Below are 17,830 nucleotides of genomic sequence, written 5' to 3'. Positions count from 1 at the left end.
GGTGTGCTAGCCGTGTAAATGGGTATTGTGATTGGGTTGTTGAATAAATTCCTTGTAGCATGTTAAATTGTTGTAGTTTGTAGGATGGCTAAGAATCATCAATATATGTATATGTGTAGTGATAGATGAATATGGGTCATGCTATATGCCAAAGAACACACTAATGTCGCTTAGCGTTTTAATGGTTGTTGTGATGACTTCTAGTTTAGAAATGAAAGTTTAATGTCCCAAAGTGATATGGTGAATTGTTGCGGGCTGTTTTGAGGCTGGTCGTGCATTTGACATGAATTGTACATTTTATGAAAATGACATCGTTATATTGTGGATTGTGACGCAAAAAAAAAAAAAGGAAAAAAAAATTGTGGGTTGTTGGAATTATTATGTGAATTGTTTAGAATGTTCTTGAATGTTGTTAGTATGGGTTTGGGTTAATAATCAAATGTACGAACGATATTGTGGCTTTAAAGTAAGCCATGGAATTTAATAATTGGGAAGTTGTCGAATGGCGTAAAAGAGAGCTACCATTATTATTTTGCTTTTCGGATTGGTTATCAATGTTACTAGGTTGGTTATTGTGGTTGTTGTTGTTGTTGATTTTGAGCGAGTTAAGTTCTCGGGGTAGCCTATTTACAGGGGAAATGCTGCCCGAAGTTCTGTAGAATTAAGGGCGAAATTGGAATTTAATGCCCAAAAAGTCTTTAGCTAATGTTTGGCATTTTATGGCTTGTTTATAGATCGTGGGCAGCCCGAATCATAGGTTGGATTTAGCTTGAGTTTGGATCGTATTGGAGAGCGTTTGAGGTATGTAAAGTAATCTTCCTTCTTCGGCATGCCTTAGTTAAAATAGGCTATGATATAAGCCTCGAGGAAACTCTATTCTCACAATCCGAGCATGTTTATGAATCGCATTTGTTCTTTGGCATCCTTGCCTTGTCATGGCAAAACATTGATCCTTATGTTCTTGGAATTCATAATTTGTAAAGATTACATGAAAGCTGATTTTTGTTTTAAAGTTCATTCTTTAGCGATTCCAAAATTTCAAACGCTCATAATTTCCGAAGAAAAGCTCGGATTGCTTTGAAATTTTCGTAGGAGTTTGTATGATATAAAATGAGTATGTTTTTCATAGGCGGGCTCAGTTCGGGCCTATACTCGTCCGTGGGTCCCGCGACGCCCTTTAGGTAATTTCGGTAACTTTGGGAAGAAAATGTTGTAATTATTGTTCCGATTTCAAATATGACTATTTTACTTATCTTTTGGATTTATGATGATGATTTTATGCATATGATTCCTCACTACTCCGCTCGTGCCCTATGATATCGTTCGCCGGTTCCCGGGCCGGTTCTGTTGTCGTGCGCTTTGTGATACATTCCGGTGTTATGCTGTGATTATGGTTCACCGTGCTCCTCGCTCGAGGGCCGGGTTCCACTTATGTTTGGCGTTATGCTGTGTTTGGCGTTATGCTGTGTTGTGATGTGTGACGGGGATTCGGAGATTTGAAACTTTCTGGTGTTATGCTGTGTTGTGGCGCCATCGACAGGCGGGCGACCACATTTTCCTGTGCCCTATGCATAATTTATACTTTGGAAATAAACATTTTGATATTTTTTTATATGTATTATTTTCTATATATCTGATTCGATTATTGTTCAGATTTATTTCTGTACCTTCTGCTTTGCATACTCAGTACATATTTCGTACTGACCCCCTTCTCCGGGGGATGCGTTTCATGCCCGCAGGTACGGACGCACAGCCTGGTGATCCACCTGTTTAGGACGCCCTTTCTGCTATTCGGAGTGCTCCTCTCTTTCCGGAGCTTATACTTTTGGTATATATATTTTTTTTATTAGTGCATTTGTATATATTCGTTCATGGGTACGGCGGGGCCCTGTCCCGTCATATGATTCTGTCGGTCTGTTTAGAGGTCTGTGGACATGTTTGTGGGTTAGGGTCTTTCTGTATGGATGTATGTACATGTCGTTTGGGCGATCCCATACGCCGAGGCGGTCGGTCCGCATATGTTGTTTGGGCGATCCTATACGCCGAGGCGGCTGGTCCGCATATGTTTATATATTGCTTGGTTAGCCCTGTGTGGCTTTTGTTAGTATTTTCTGCGTGCAGGGTATATTGGATAGTCCGTAAAACAAAGGAAACTCTGCCGAAATTTTTCTGGAAATTACATAAATTTGAAATAAAGCTTGTCGGCTTCCGCCATATACTAGAATGAGTTGATAGAATTTGAGATAATATTTGATAGATGGGTTCGGGTGCCCAGATCGGGCACTAGTCACGGCCTACGGGGTTGGGTCGTGACACTATACTTCAGACCATTTACGAAGTATACATTTTCCATGGCATGAGCAAGTGTCCTCCCGACTTTGCCTATTCCAAGAATGTACCCCTTCTTACCGTTTCCAAAGGATACACTCCCACCTTGAAAAGCTTTGAGTGAGAGAAAGTTATCCTTTTCACCGGTCATGTGCTTGAGCAATCGCTATCCATGTACCATTTTTTACCCTCTCCATCTGTTTTATTCTTGACTTTCTCATCTTCACCATCTGGATCTGACTTGGCCATGAGTGAGACGATTGACTCATATTCATTGTATGCTTGCTTGGGAATGAAGTTCTTTTTGCTGGATCTTTTGTCCCTTCTAATCATCCTTTGAAACTTGCGAGTGAAATGTTCCATGTCAGACTCATCATTTGCCCATGGTGGTGTTGTCATCGAGTGTTCTTCTTCTGAGTTTGGTATAGCAACCATTACCTTTCTAGGTTTTAGCCTTTTAGAAAGGGCCTGCTCTGATACCAGTTGATATAGACTATGCGTCCACCAAACACAGTATGGAGGGACCTGGTTGTATACTAGTTCCTTTATGCAATGTAGTATGTAAAGGACACAAGAGTTTACCGTGGAAATCTCCTTGCTCAAGGGATTAAAAACCACGACCTACCCAGTAGGATTTCAACTCCATTAACTGAGAAACTTCAGATTACAACTCTATTGTAAGCTAGGAATTAACTCTCATAACCCCTCACCCTTACAATAATGCTTATGTAACCTAGGAACTAGCTCACATAGTCCCTCAACCCTTGCAATATTCCAATTGCAAGCACCTCCACTTAGCTAACTCTAGCTAAATACCACTAATACACCTAGACTAACTCTAGCCTAGTGTACCACTCAAGAGCTTGTGGAAACACACTTCCAACAAGCTAACTTTGAGACTTTTAAATACCTACAAACAACTTCTCAAACAAGAGGAGTAGGTTTACAATTTAAGTACAAATGAAACAAAGCTTAAGAAAAACTAAGGGACTTGGATATTTTCAGAGTTAGCATCTGTTCCTTCAGTTTGTTCTCAGCTCTGTTAGTTGAACACTTGGGAATCTTGTGACGGCTACACTTTTTAAAGTTATTTTAGGTTTTCCAAGTGATGCACAATATGTTGGGACATGTTGAATATATATTGGGGAACATGTGGGATGTAATGGATACTTCTCATCCAAAGTTTGGCCTGAGGCATGGGCTGCAGCACTGCTATTGTACGGTCTAGCTTTACAGCTGTGTTAAAGCTGTGCCACTGAGTGCGCGCGGTATATTCAAAACTGATCGCAGACCTGGTCTCTTGTCGGTTCCCCATCATTTTGTCAATTATAAAAACATAGGATTAGAGGGTGCACCTTATCAAATTTCTTGCTAAAGTACACAAGATATCATTTATTTCTATCCGAAAGCCCTTTGTTAATGTTAGTAATATTGATAGTTACAAAAGAAGTTTGGGGTTTGCAAGTTGTCATGCTAATAGTAATGTCAAGCTTTGGGTATTCTCACTGACAGTTATAATGTCTATGTGATCCATGACAATGAATAAGTGATCACTGCCAATATCAATAAGATAGGCAATGCTGTTTTTTGGATATCTTTCCTTATGCTCAGAGCAACAAAATATGAGATTTCCTTTATGGGATAGTCTTATATAGTGCAGTAGCATGATTGACAGTCCCTAGAGCATCAATGGGGATATCAATGTTATTATGAATCCTTAGGGAAAAATAGAAAAAAAATTTCACAGAATAGAGAGAAGCTGGATTTCATTTCTTGTATGGATGACTGTGGTATGGTTGATGCGGGTGTTAGCGGAAACGTAAAATAAAGAACATAAGAATTATAGTGGTTCAGATCAAAGTGATCCTATGTCCACCAGAGAACAGCTGCCTTTATATTATTAACAAAGAAGGGGAGATTTCTCAATTACACCTAAGAGAATTGCTCTCTCAACTCTCCACTCACAACAATGACCAAAACCCTTTGCAACCAATCTCTCTCTGAACCTAGCATCTTCCAATTCAGGAATTCCCTCTTTCTTTCTTTAGACCCATTTGCATCCAACTGTCCTTTTCCCCTTTTGCCTATTCACTAAGACCCATGTCTGTGTCATGCCCCGAACTATAGCCTGGGTGTAACACGGCACTCGGTGCCTTGCTGTATGTGACCGAGTGAACCACATGACTTGCTGAATCAACATGGGACATGAAATGATGCGGAATACACTTTAAAACATGGATAGTCTAAATAACATGAGTCATCATAATACTAATGAAAATACTGTTTAAACGTGATGCAGAAATAATCTGAAAATATAATAAGTACTGAGCCAATACTGGGTATACGACTCTGAACATCTAACATGACATAGCTGAACTAGTGTATGAAATCTCTAACATGAGTCTGAATGCTAGACTATTTACCGGGTCAAGGCCCCCGGCATATGTTGACTGCATAAGTAATATGAAATAAATAAAGATAACGCCCCGAATGGAGTGGTGCTCACCGATAGCTGATACGGGCCAAGTCTTAACGAGCTGATCTGTTGTCCTATAAATCTGCATCGTGAAATGCAGGCCCCCAGACAACAAAAGGGGACGTCAGTACACTTGAATTGTACTAAAATGTAAAGCAATTGAATGAAATTGACATGGCACATGAAATAATAGAATTCAAACTGAATCTATAATTGTAAGCTGAAGATGAACATGAATAAAATATTTTTAAGTCTGTAAGGAAATCTATGGGAGTGCATTAGTATAACCGATATGTAACCACAACGTAAGCACGTGGCGTCTCATCTCTGCCCGATCAACTAAGCCATCTCATACCTTTCCGGGGTATGAGATATGAACATGTCATGATCCAATATCCCGCAATGAGGAAACATGAAGGAATCATCCTAACTGTGCGGAGCGATCCTTATCCTACACTGGCATACGTAGTTTCAGGTATTAAAGCTGCTCAGTAATCTGTGCAACTCCCAAAACATGAACATAGATATAGTTGGCTTAGAAGCCATGAATTACATAAACATAACTTGTAACATGGTATATAACTATGGTTTAACATGAACATGGATAATAATATATATAACTTGCCTGAAACATGGAAGCATGTGGGATTTTCATGGGATTGATCATAATAGTTAATAATTTGCATTTAACAACCTATGGAATGCAACATATGGGTTTTCATGTATTACAGACAGATTCTCAACAACCAAAATAGAATGTCAAGAATACAATAACGATTTAGTAATACAAACATGGTATAACATGATACTTGTAACTTAAGGTTATCATGAATTATAATAGAAACCCTAGGTTTATGGAACTTCGTGTTTTCATGGATGAACGTGGCGTGGGGAAGAACAATGATGTTTCCATACGTGGATAGAAACCCTACATACCTGTAATGCTCCAAAACTTGTATAAAAGTCTGAACTTTGAGAAGAAGTCCAAAGACCTTAGTCTTGAATCCTTGTGATGCGTTTTCTTGAAAACCATAGGTTGGGAGCAATGATTTTCTATTTAGAGATCATGGATACATGTTAGAATTCACTTGGAATAGGCTTACCTTGGTGTATTTTAGTGGTGGGAGGAGAGAACCTTCGTGCTAGGGCTTGAGAGTATGAAAAGTGAAATTAAAAACTGAAGTCCCGTATTTATACTTATTGCTGAGACCGGGAAAGTACGGGCAGCATGTACTGTCCATACTTACACAATACTTCTAAGTACTGCCCGTACTTCTGGGCTATACCTGGATTGTCAAAATTCAGAAACTATGATTTTCGTGGAAGGGAAATACAGTCGGAAAATATGGCCCGTACTTCCAAGTACGGTCCGTATAAAAAGTACGATAAAAAAGTACGACCCGTACATAAATTTACGATTCGTATTTCTTGACCGTATCTCGATTGTCAAATTCTAGCAACTACGATTTTTTGGGAGTGAGGTGCACCGAAAAACTACGGCTCGTGCTTATAAGTATGGTTCGTATAATTTGACAAAAAACGTGATTCTCTGAATTGTAGAGAATTTTCAACCCTAATACTTCCCGTTGGTTTCTAAGTCTCCTAATCATAAACATAGCCTAGTTAGGAGGTACGAGGTGTTACAATATCTCCCTATTAGGATCATTCGTCCTCGAATGATGGTTAGGAATGCAACTGGACATGGCTTGAATACAAGAACGTGAGGAAACATGACATGAAACATGAGGATTGAACTGACATGACATGGTTTTGTGAAAACATGAACACTGAGACATGAGACATGAGTAGAGGGTACATGGACGTGATTGCGAATTGCGAGGCATGAATACGTAAAGGACATGAGATGGATTCGGAAGGTATTTACCTTGAACGTTTTTCTACCTGTTCTTTAAACAAATGAGGATATCTGGATTTTATGTCCTCTTTGGCTTCCCATGTAGCCTCTTCAAATTTCTAACTCCTCTATAAGACCTTTACTAAGGCTACTCCCTTAGTTCTCAACTTGCGAACCTGGCGATCAAGAATAGCGATGGGGACTTTTGCATAGGTTAGGCGATCCTTGATCGTTATAGTGTCAACAGGAACAACCGACGACGGGTCTCCCACACACTTTCTCAATATGGCTACATGGAACACTTGGTGCACAACAACCAACTCTTGTGGCAACTCAAGCTCATAAGTAATTAAACCAACCCTTCGCAGGATTGTATAAGGTCCGATATATCTGGGACTGAGTTTCCCTTTCTTGCCAAATCTCATCACACCTTTCATAGGTGAAACCTTTAAGAACACCTAATCATTGACTTGAAACTCTAAGTCTCTACGCCATACATCTGTGTAAGATTTCTGGCAACTCTGAGTCGTTCTCAAATGCTCTTGAATCAACTTGAATTTCTCCATGGCCTGATAGACCAAATCTGGTCCCAACAAATCTGCTTCGCCAACTTCAAACCAACCAATGGGTGATCTACACCTTCGTTAATACAGAGCTTCAAACGGTGCCATCTTGGTGCTAGCATGGTAACTATTATTATAAGAAAATTCAATGAGAGGAAAGTGATCATCACAATTACCTTTAAACTTTAGGACACATGCTCTCAATATGCCCTCAAGAGTCTGAATAGTATGCTCTGCTTGACCATCTATCTGCAGATGAAAAGCTATGCTGAGGTTTACTTTGGTACCCTATCCTTTCTGAAAGGATTTCCAAAAGTTCGCTGTGAACTGAGCACCACGATATTAAATAATAGACACTGGGGTCCCATGCAATCTAAAAATTTCATGAATATACAACTTGGCGTAATCTTCTACTGAATCTGTGATCATGATTGGCAGAAAGTGTGCTGACTTGGTAAGTCGGTCCACAATCACCCGAATTGAGTCATGTCTCTGCGATGAGCGAGATAGACCTGTTTTAAAGTCCATATTTATCATCTCCCATTTCTAGATACGAATATCAATATTCTGAGCTAACCCACCAAGCCTCTGGTGCTCGGCTTTCACTTGCTGAAAATTCGAACATTAGCCACAAAATCTGCTACATTCTTTTTCATATCAATCCAGCAATAAATTTTCTTAAGGTCATGATACATCTTCGTGGAACTTGGATGGATGGAATGCCTGTAATTATGAGCTTCTGACATAATTCGCTCTCTAAGCTCATTAACATCTGGAACACATAGTCTGCCTTGGTACCTCAAGATACCATCATCTTCCTATTGTTCAAAAGCCAATGTCTTATGCTTGTGAATCCCCTCTTTTAGCTGCAATAAAAAGGGATCATTAAACTATTTCTCCTTCACCTCGGCCACCAAAGAGGAATAAGCCGTGTTTTGAACAAAAACTCCACCATCTTCGGAGTCCAAGAGTCGAACTCCTAGGTTAGCTAAGTGGTGAATTTCCTTGGTCATAATTTTATTATCTGCCTCAACGTGAGCTAAATTTCCCATGGAATGCCGACTAAGAGCATCAGCTACTACATTCGCCTTCCCTGGATGATAGAGAATTCGAGCCATCATCTCTGTCTAAGATCCAACTCTCTCTGCTTGAAAATATACTTCAGGCTTTTGTCATCAGTGAAAATATCAACGTGCACTCAATACAGATAATGACGTCATATCTCAAGTGCGAAAACCAAAACTGCCAATTCCAAGTCATGAGTCGGATAATTCTTTTCATAAGCGTTAAGCTGTCAGGATGCACAAGCTACAACCTTACCATGCTGCATTAAGACACATCCGAGGCCAATTCCCGAAGCATCACAATAAACTACGAACCCGACAATTCCCTCTGGTAGTGTCAAAACTAGGGCAGAAGTCAACCTCTTCTTCAACTCTTCAAAACTTTGCTCACATGTATCTGACCACTAAAATTTGACCTTCTTCTGAGTCAACTTAGTCAATAGAGTTGAGATGGAGGAAAATCGCTCAACGAAATGTCTATAATAGTCTGCTAGACCCAAGAAACTTCTTATATCAGAAACTGAGGTGGGTCTGGGCCAATTCTTTAGGGAATCAATTTTCTGAGAATCAACTTTCACACCTTCACTTGAAATTACATGGCCTAAAAACGCCACCGACTTAAGCCAAAATTCAAACTTTGAAAATTTCACATAAAGCTCACGGTCCTGAAGTGTCTGCAACACTATTCTGAGGTGTTCTGCCTGATCAGTCTCACATCATCAATAAACACAATGATGAATAAATCAAGATAAGGCTTGAAGATCCTGTTCATAAGGTCCATGAAAGCAGCTGGTGCATTTGTCAACCCAAATGACATGACAAGAAATTCAAAGTGACCCTAATGGGTTCTTAAATCGGTCTTTGGAATATCAACTTTCTTAACCTTTAACTGATGATATCCTGATCTGAGGTTAATCTTGGAATAACACTAAGCACCCTAAAGTTGGTCAAATAAATCATCTATTATGGGGAGAGGATATCTGTTCTTAATGGTGACTTTGTTCAACTGGCGGTAGTCAATGCATATGCGTAAGAAGCCATCTTTCTTTCGGACAAACAAAACTGGTGCGCTCGAAGGTGAGACACTTGGCCTAATAAATCCCTTGTCAAGAAGATCTTTCAACTGAACTTTTAACTCTGCTGGAGCCATTCTGGAAACTCATTAACGACTGTTACGGACTGGAGAGTTGGAGTCTGGGTATCTGTATCCCTGACTCAGACTAAGTGATAGATATACCCCTTCGAAATCATTTTTCTGGCTTTGAGATAAGAGATAAATCTACCCCTGTTACTACTGAATTGCCCTTCCATTCTATGACTGGTTCATTATGAAACTCAAATCTTACTATATTGGTTCTACAACATACTGTGGTATAACATGAAGCCAACCAATCCATACTCATGATTGCATCAAATTCTATCATTTTCAACTCTGCTAAGTTGGCTATGGTCCTGCGGTGATAGACTAAAACTGAACAACCCCTATAAATACGTCTAGCTATAACCGACTCTCCAATTGGAGTGGACACCTAAAAGGGTTCATGCAACTTTTCTGGTTATATGCCGAATTTCTTAGCAATAAATAGGTTATATAAGATAAGGTGGATCCTGGGTCAATAAATGCATAAATGTCAAAAGTGAAAACTGTTAATGTACCTGTGACAACATCTGCACGTGCCTCTGTATCCTGATGACCTACTAAAGCATACAAGAGGTTTTGACCTCCGCCTGCACTGCCAGACTTAGTTGCACCATGTCCTGACTGGGCCTGAGAATTTCGAGGAGCTGTTGAATTTATGGAATGAGCCACATTACCTCCGGTACCCTGTCTTGCTGATGGACAGTCTCTCTAAAAATGGCTCTGCTGGCCGCACCCATAGCATATATCCATACCCATGCAACACTCCTCTGGGTGTCTCTTACAACACTTGCTGTAGACCAGATTATCATAAGTCCTCTGTCCCACACTAGCCTGAGAAGAGGAGTTTGCCGGCTTGAAATTCTGTCTCTTCTGATCATTCTTGAACTTTGGGGCTGGGGTACTAACTACAGATGGAGCGGGTCCTGATGACCTGTTCTTGAAGAATTTCTTTCCTCCACCTCCCCCGTGACTGAAGTTACTTGCAGACTTAACTCTTTTGTTGAATTCTTTGTCCTTCTCTTTCTGAAGTGCTTCTTCTGCGTTCATTCGGTCCTCAATACCCTGAACAAAAGCAATCATCTTAGTGATAGTCATTTCTCTATTCTAAGCAGTAATATTTGCATCACCATGCAAGTCAGGTATAAGGCCCAACACAAATCGCTTAACTCTAGTCCTCATATCAGGGACCATCTGAGGAGCATACTTGTCCAAAGAAAACAAACTTGAGGTAATAGTCATTCACGCTCATATCATTCTGCCTGAGCCTCTCAAATTCATAGGCCTTTTCCTCCCTGGCCTTAAGTGGCTGAAAGTGATCAATGAAGGCATCTACAAACTCGTCCAAGTTGCTGGAGACACATCTTCCCCGCGGGATAGTTCCTATGTCTCATACCAAATGTGAGCAACATCCTGTAACTGATAAGCTCCCAACTCTGCTGCCTCTGTCTCAGTATCATGCATAACACGAAAGACTTTTTGAATCCCATCGATGAGGCTTTGCGGATCTTCCGCTCTAATAGACCCTGTGAACACTGGAGGCTTCATGTTCAGAAATTCCTTGGTCCTGGAGCTGTTCGACCCTCCATTAGCACCTGCACTAGGAGCCGTCTCCTAATGTCGAGATGGTTAGCAACATTTTAGGTGAGCAGCTGGATAGCTCCCCTAACATCCATGTCTGAAGCACTGGGCTACGGAGTAACTGTGGAATGGACCTCTGCAAGCCTTTCTATAGTCGGGGGCACTTCATCTGATGCAAGCACCTGAGCCTTGGTGTGTTATAACGTCCAAATCCACTCTTCAAAGAGAAAGTATACACGATCGTCGCAATATAATTTACCCAACTATGAGTCGGGGGTCGAATTCATAGAGAACAATGTAAAGGCGATTAAGAAAGTAAAGGATTATCACCAACTAAGCTAAGCCAAACACTTTTTCAATATTTGATTTTTTGATTTAAGAATACTAATAAAGATAAAACTAACTAGAAAGCGGGTAAGGTGATCAATGACCTCACAAGCAAATGAAAACAAGATAAATTACTCTCAAGTAACGATCCAATGTATTTTATAATTTTACAACTAAGAGTGACTTTATGTTAATAATAATGATTTCTAAAATCTCATTGAAAGTCTTCCAACCAAATCAATGAATTTCACTCTAAGCTTTTTCAAGGCTTAAAGTGTGATATTAAGCACAATCAATTTAACCTCAAGTTAACTATCCTATTCCTAACTCAAGTTATTAGATGCGGTTTAAAGCCCCAAATCCTTGCTATTTACTTTTTTCCTAACCCTAACTTTCTTTTCCAAGAAAATCCAAGGTAAAAAGGCACACTTAATGTTTGCAACCACTAAATGACATTAAAGCTTGAAGAGTAAATTGAGAAACATTAACTCACTTCATTAGAAATAAAATTTGTTTAATACATAAGCAAATCAAGAGATTCAATCCAAACTTTAACAATGTATACTTCCATAAACAAGGTTCAAGTATTGAAATGAAATCCTACACACTTAGATGTTCATTATGAAGCAAGAAATTAAAGACATGAAGTAAAGGTTCAAGAACGTGCTCAACCAAATCTTTAACCCCAAAGTGTGGTGCAAGAACCCTAGACTCCAAAATTTGTGTTGAATGGCCAGAGATGAAAATAATTTCTCCCAAGTCATGCTCTTATAGTTCCCAATATTCCCACATTAAAATATGACCAAAACAGCCCCATATTTTCAGATTTGCAGATCTGATCCGTTTTTGCATATTTAGCCACTTTTTTCGTTTTCTTCTATTTGGCTTCTATCGACTTGTTTTCACTTGGTTTCTTTTCCGATCACTTCCACATCACATAAAACTGTAAAATAAGAGTAAACCATAGTAAGATGCACTATTTTTCAATCAAATATAACAAAAATCTAAGCATAAAGAAGAGATAAGTTGATAAAATACCAACTTATCAAACCCCCAAACTTAAACCTTTTGCTTGTCCTCAAGCAAATCAAAACTTACAGTTTCCTTCCAAGGAATCAACTCAATAATGCACCAACATCATACCAAGTCAAAAAGTCTACTTTAAGCACAAACCCATGACTTTAATTGGTACCAACAAGTAATCTAAGACATATGAATCACCAACAACTTCTCAAAAATTTCATTTCATTTCAAGTGATCAAATACCAAGTTTATCAAAGTAGCAATCAAGTGATGACATTTAAGCTTCAAAATTTGCCTCTTTGTCACAAAACAACTTTCTCTTGTTCATTCCTCTAAATTGAAAAATGGAACAAATTCACAACTCAAATTCTCATGTGTCCTCACACTCAAGAAAGAATCCCACACTTAGAAAATGCAATTCAAAACACAAATGAAATATCAAATGGAAAGAATTAACTCTCTCTCTCTCACAAAGATGTTCAAATGCACACGAGTAGTACCATCGGCTTGGCCTTCATGTATTTCTCCCCTAATTTAGATACACTTGGTTCAAAATCAATTAGAACTAATGTAGGCTTTTGGTTAAGGTAGGGGCATAATTTGAAAATAGTGACTCAAAACCTCCCTAAGCACTACAATTTTCAACAATCAAGCACACTTCCTTTAAAACTTTTCCACTCTTTTCTTCATCTTTTCATTTCACCCCCTAGTTTTCCCTTTATTCACAACACCTTATTCTTTCTTCCTTTTTCTTCAATCTTTTTTTTTTTTCAAAATGCCAAGGAAGGTTTCCATTTTTTTTCTTTCTATTCTACTACTTCTTCTTTTTTTGTTCTTCACCTTTTCACCTTTAAAGTAACTCTCACATCACAACCTTTTTCAAGCATCACCCCCAAACTTAGGCTTTTAACCTATGTTTGCACTTTCAAAACACTTAGGAAGGTAGGATGCCAGAAGATAGGTCAACAAAGAACAAACGGTTAAAGCTTGTAACATGGTTGCCAAAGAAAAAGTTAAAGGATCAAAAGGAGTTGACTAGGAAAAATAAGCAAGGGTAGGAAATTTAACGAACAAATACGGTCCAAGGAAGGCCTAACATCATTTTTCAAACCAAGTGTAGTCTACGATTTCGCCTTGAAACTCATTTCGGGCAAGTTCTAGACCACAAATAATGCAAAAGAACCCATAAAAATCTCACCACACATGGCACATGAAAATCCAAGTAGAATACGTATCCAAAACCCAATTGAAACAAATGAACTCAAAAAGTCACTCATAGCCTAAAAACACTAATTAGTGCAGGTAAGAGCAAAAAATTGAGTCTAAAAGTTACAACAAGAATCCTTACTTTCAATCATTTTTCTTTTTCATAGATCAAGAATTCATATGTCAAAGTTTAAATAACTGGGTACCAAACAAGCCAAAAATTAGCCAAGGGCCAAAAATCACATCCTAACACCATTTTTACTCCTAAACTACCTAAAACCCACTTCTACACCTAACCTGCAAGGCTTATTTCCCTTAGAAATAAAAATGGACTATATACATATGTAGAATATTATATGAACTATAATACTATACCTAACTTATTTTCTTAAAAACTATTTTTCTAAACTCTAAAATATTTTTTTTAAACTATTTTTGGGTGGACTTAGGTAGAGTCCTACTTAGGCTAAGAGCCTTCGAGTATTAGCCTAAGTGTTCTAGTCTGACACGCTAAACGCCCATTTTAGGTAAAATTTTACCACTTTTGATTCTTGATACATGGTATATTTTGCATAAATGACTAATTTTCTATTTGCGGAAAGAAAGTGCCTAACTCTCTATCATAGGGACAAACTGACTCAAAACTACCTAAAAACACTAGGTTCAAAAGACAATAGCATCATTGGGAAAAGAATCACGGCATAGAAAAGTCAAGGATATTGCTAATACAGGACAAAACATGGGCATACAAAGATAAACAAAAACTAGCATATCTTACTAATATAAGAGTGTCCTGTCAAAATCAAAATGTCAAAACAAAAGAGTTTATCTATCAAATTCATAAAATTCATCAAGCCACAATCGACATAAATTTCATTCAACATTTAAGCTCCTCCCCCTAGTTAAAATGTTGCCTTGTCCTCAGTGCAACTTTAACGTCCATTTCGTGGTCTCTTTAAATAGCCCTAAACTCCAAACAACAAGAGAAAAAGATCTCTCCAAAAATCAATCACTTTGAGACTTAGAGCCCGTTTGGATTAGCTTATAAGTTGCTTATAAGCTGTTTTCAGCTTTTTTGAGTGTTTGGTTAGCCAGCTTAAAGTCATTTTGTGTTTAAAATAAGCTCAAAAAAATAATTGGACCCATTTGACTTAGCTTATCTAAAGCAGCTTATAAGCTACAACTTATAAGCAAAAAAAAAATAAGTTAGACTACCCCAACTTATATTTTTTTAGCTTATAAGCTGCAAACAGCTTATAGGCATAAGCCCATCCAAACAGGCTCTTAGTATTCAAATATGCATCAACAAGCAGCAAGTACTAAGTACATGAATCCCTTTAGAGCAACAAGTGTAACGTAACAAAGGAAAATTGAATTCCATACCAGAGAACTTACAAGTTGCAACTGAAAGAAAGATTAGAGATGTTGGGGTGTCCTTGTCTTGCAAGGAGAATGTGTACTCAACCATTTTATGAGCACAAAAATAGCCCTCAGCTTTCAGCCTATGAAACTCATAATCCCAAAAAATAGCAAACAATCAAGATTCTCCAATCATGAAAACATGCATTTAGACAAGAAAAAACATCACAGAACTCACTTCCTCTCCAATTTACACATTATGCCATTTTTTTTTTATCAAACTCAGCAAAACTCCCTTTCATACCCGAACCACACACCAAAATTGACTTCTATGCATCTTCTTAATGTCGCTTGATTACTCAGACTTCACCAGTGAATTAATTTTTCTCTCAGACAATGTATCGAGCAGCTTGTGTGCATCACTTTCACCAAGGTTTTTGTCACAATTAAGAGATTGAATTACCCTCCAAAAAATATGGGAATTATAGTTCAATCAGCATACTCTAATCCCAATCAAACAACAATACCATAATTTCACAATTTGAAGTCAAACTCCACATTAAAAGAAACAACAAGAAGAAGAAACAAAAGAAAAAAATCTGCCAGCAGAGAGAGAGAGAAACTGAGATGAGGGAGAAGAGAGAGGATAGAAAGCTGACCTGATTGTTGGCGGGTTTGGGACAGCCAACTGGTCGGAGATGGTGTGTGCGTGTTTGAGTGTGTGGAGGTGTTGTGTGTTTAAAACTCAGAACTTCACTTACCTTTCAGAGCTCTTTTTCCTTTCAACTCTTGATTTATGCCTGTGCTAGACACAAAATATAACAAACCCACTGGACTAAAAAGTAGGTGCAGGTTGCACTTTTGAGCAAAAAATTGAAATAGAAGAGTAGTCCTGAAGCAATTTTGTGCTAGTTTTTTTTTTTCTTCTTCTTTTGCACAGTGCAACCACTCCAATGCCCCAAATCAACTCCAAAAATTATGAAATTTGGTAGAATGATAAAAATAATGAGAAAAACTTATCTAAAAATTAAAATTGCAAAACTAAACTAAATATTAAGAAAACATGGGTTGCCTCCCATAAAGCGCCGCATTTAACGTCGTGGCACGACATGTAAATATTTTAGCACTTTTCTCTCCACTTTGAGGATACGAATTGACTCCCCAACTTTGAACCAAGTTTCCGGCTATGCTCTCGGAGCGATGGTACAAAAGCAAAGAGGCCAACTCTCGGGTGCCTCATCTTGCACTTTTTGGCCTTTAAGTGAGGGATGTCATTTTGTTTTCTTGGTATAACAAACTTCAAAATAAAAATGCTTTCTTCAGCATCTCCAAAATCCTCCATAGGCTCGGTTAATTCAACTTCCATATCATCAACCAAACACGATGTTGAAAAATGGTTGGAATGTGGTCCAATGCGCCCAAATTCCAAATTTGCCTCATCTTTGACATCGTCACCCAAAAATGAACTAGAGTCTTCACAAACCATTTTATGAACTTTTTTTATGCAGCTCTAGTATCATTTCGTGAATCTCGGCATCCTTTATTAAAATTGGGTCGGTTGGTTGGCATTCCACATTAGCTCTTCAAAATCAATTTTGACCCCGTCTTACATGGAAATAAACTCAAAATTACTATCCATGGCCCTTTGATATTGAGCATCGCATGCCTTTTTGCATTCAATTCGGCCTCCAATTCCCGGATAGCAATTTCAAGTTGCTCCACTTCTTGACTTCGCTCAACATGAATTTTTAGAAATTCTTTGATCATCCATGAAATAACGTCACGGTGATCCCCATAGACTCCAAGTTGTTGAGCTTGATTCATAAGCCAATCTTGGCTCACAATTTTCACTTTGTCAAGTTCTTCATCACGGTGAGAGTCGTTTGAAGCTTGTAAAAATCCACCCATTGACAAATCCATGTTCTCGACACTTTCTTGACTACTTTCAACATCTTCAAGTTGGTGATCTTTATGAACCTCAACAGTAATTTCATTTGATCCTCCAAGGTGTGAATAGCTTTGTCATTACAATTAGTTGCTTGCCTCAAGTCATTAAGTGGTTGCCTCAAGTCCTCGAGTGCTAAGTTCAACTTTTCTTCCTTGTCAAGAATGGTCTCCAACATGAGCATTATCTTCTCATTTTGAGCATTTGAGATTTCTTCCACTCCCATAACCCTATCATCATCAAAATCAAAAGTAGAATCGTCATAGTGGTGGTTCGGGAAACGGACGGACAAATAAACACAATTAGCCCAGTGACAATTTTGACCACCACACCTATCACAAATACTCCACTCATAGGTTTAAGATTGTGCGTACAATCCGCCCCGGGAGAATTCAAACAATTTTGCCATGTGTGGTCCTCCACAATAAGGACAAAGGTCATCAAAATATGAACAACTACCATCCGACCAATTTTTATTATATGATGCCATTTACAGAAAACTAAGAAAATAAACAAAGAAAATAACTACACAAAATATTCACTAGTTTGGACCAAAGCAAGGAAGCTTAAATCCCAAACCAACTCAAATACGCCAATTGTTCGCCGACAACGGTGCCAAAATTGATAACGTTCAAATCCACTCCTCAAGTGAAAGTGTACACGGTCGTCGCAATATAATTTACCCAACTATGAGTCGGGGTCAAATCCACAGGAAACAATATAAAGCCGATTAAGAAAGTAAAGGATTATCAGCAAGTAAGCTAAGCCAAACACTTTTTCAATATTTGATTTTTTGATTTAGAATACTAACAAAGATAAAACTAACTAGAAAGCGGGTAAAGTGATCAATGGCCTGACAAGCAAAGGAAAACAAGATAAATTACTCTCAAGTAACGATCCAATGTATTTTACGATTTTACAACTAAGATTGAATTATGTAAATAGATAATGATTTCTAAAATCTC

The 17,830-nt window shown here is 38.4% G+C and overlaps 1 long non-coding RNA gene across 1 annotated transcript; it reads right to left on the bottom strand.

Annotated features, from left to right (window-relative positions):
* Positions 1-11,806: 11,806 nt before the first annotated feature.
* Positions 11,807-15,943, bottom strand: LOC132631815 (uncharacterized). Its single transcript, XR_009579077.1, has 2 exons — positions 15,580-15,943; positions 11,807-12,275 (listed from the first exon to the last, which is right to left on the bottom strand). It is a non-coding gene; the product is annotated as an uncharacterized LOC132631815 (long non-coding RNA).
* Positions 15,944-17,830: the final 1,887 nt, after the last annotated feature.

This window comes from Lycium barbarum, chromosome 3 (assembly GCF_019175385.1).
Source record: "Lycium barbarum isolate Lr01 chromosome 3, ASM1917538v2, whole genome shotgun sequence".
In the NCBI taxonomy this organism is placed as follows: domain Eukaryota; kingdom Viridiplantae; phylum Streptophyta; class Magnoliopsida; order Solanales; family Solanaceae; genus Lycium; species Lycium barbarum.
This window is presented reverse-complemented; position numbering and strand designations above follow the sequence as displayed.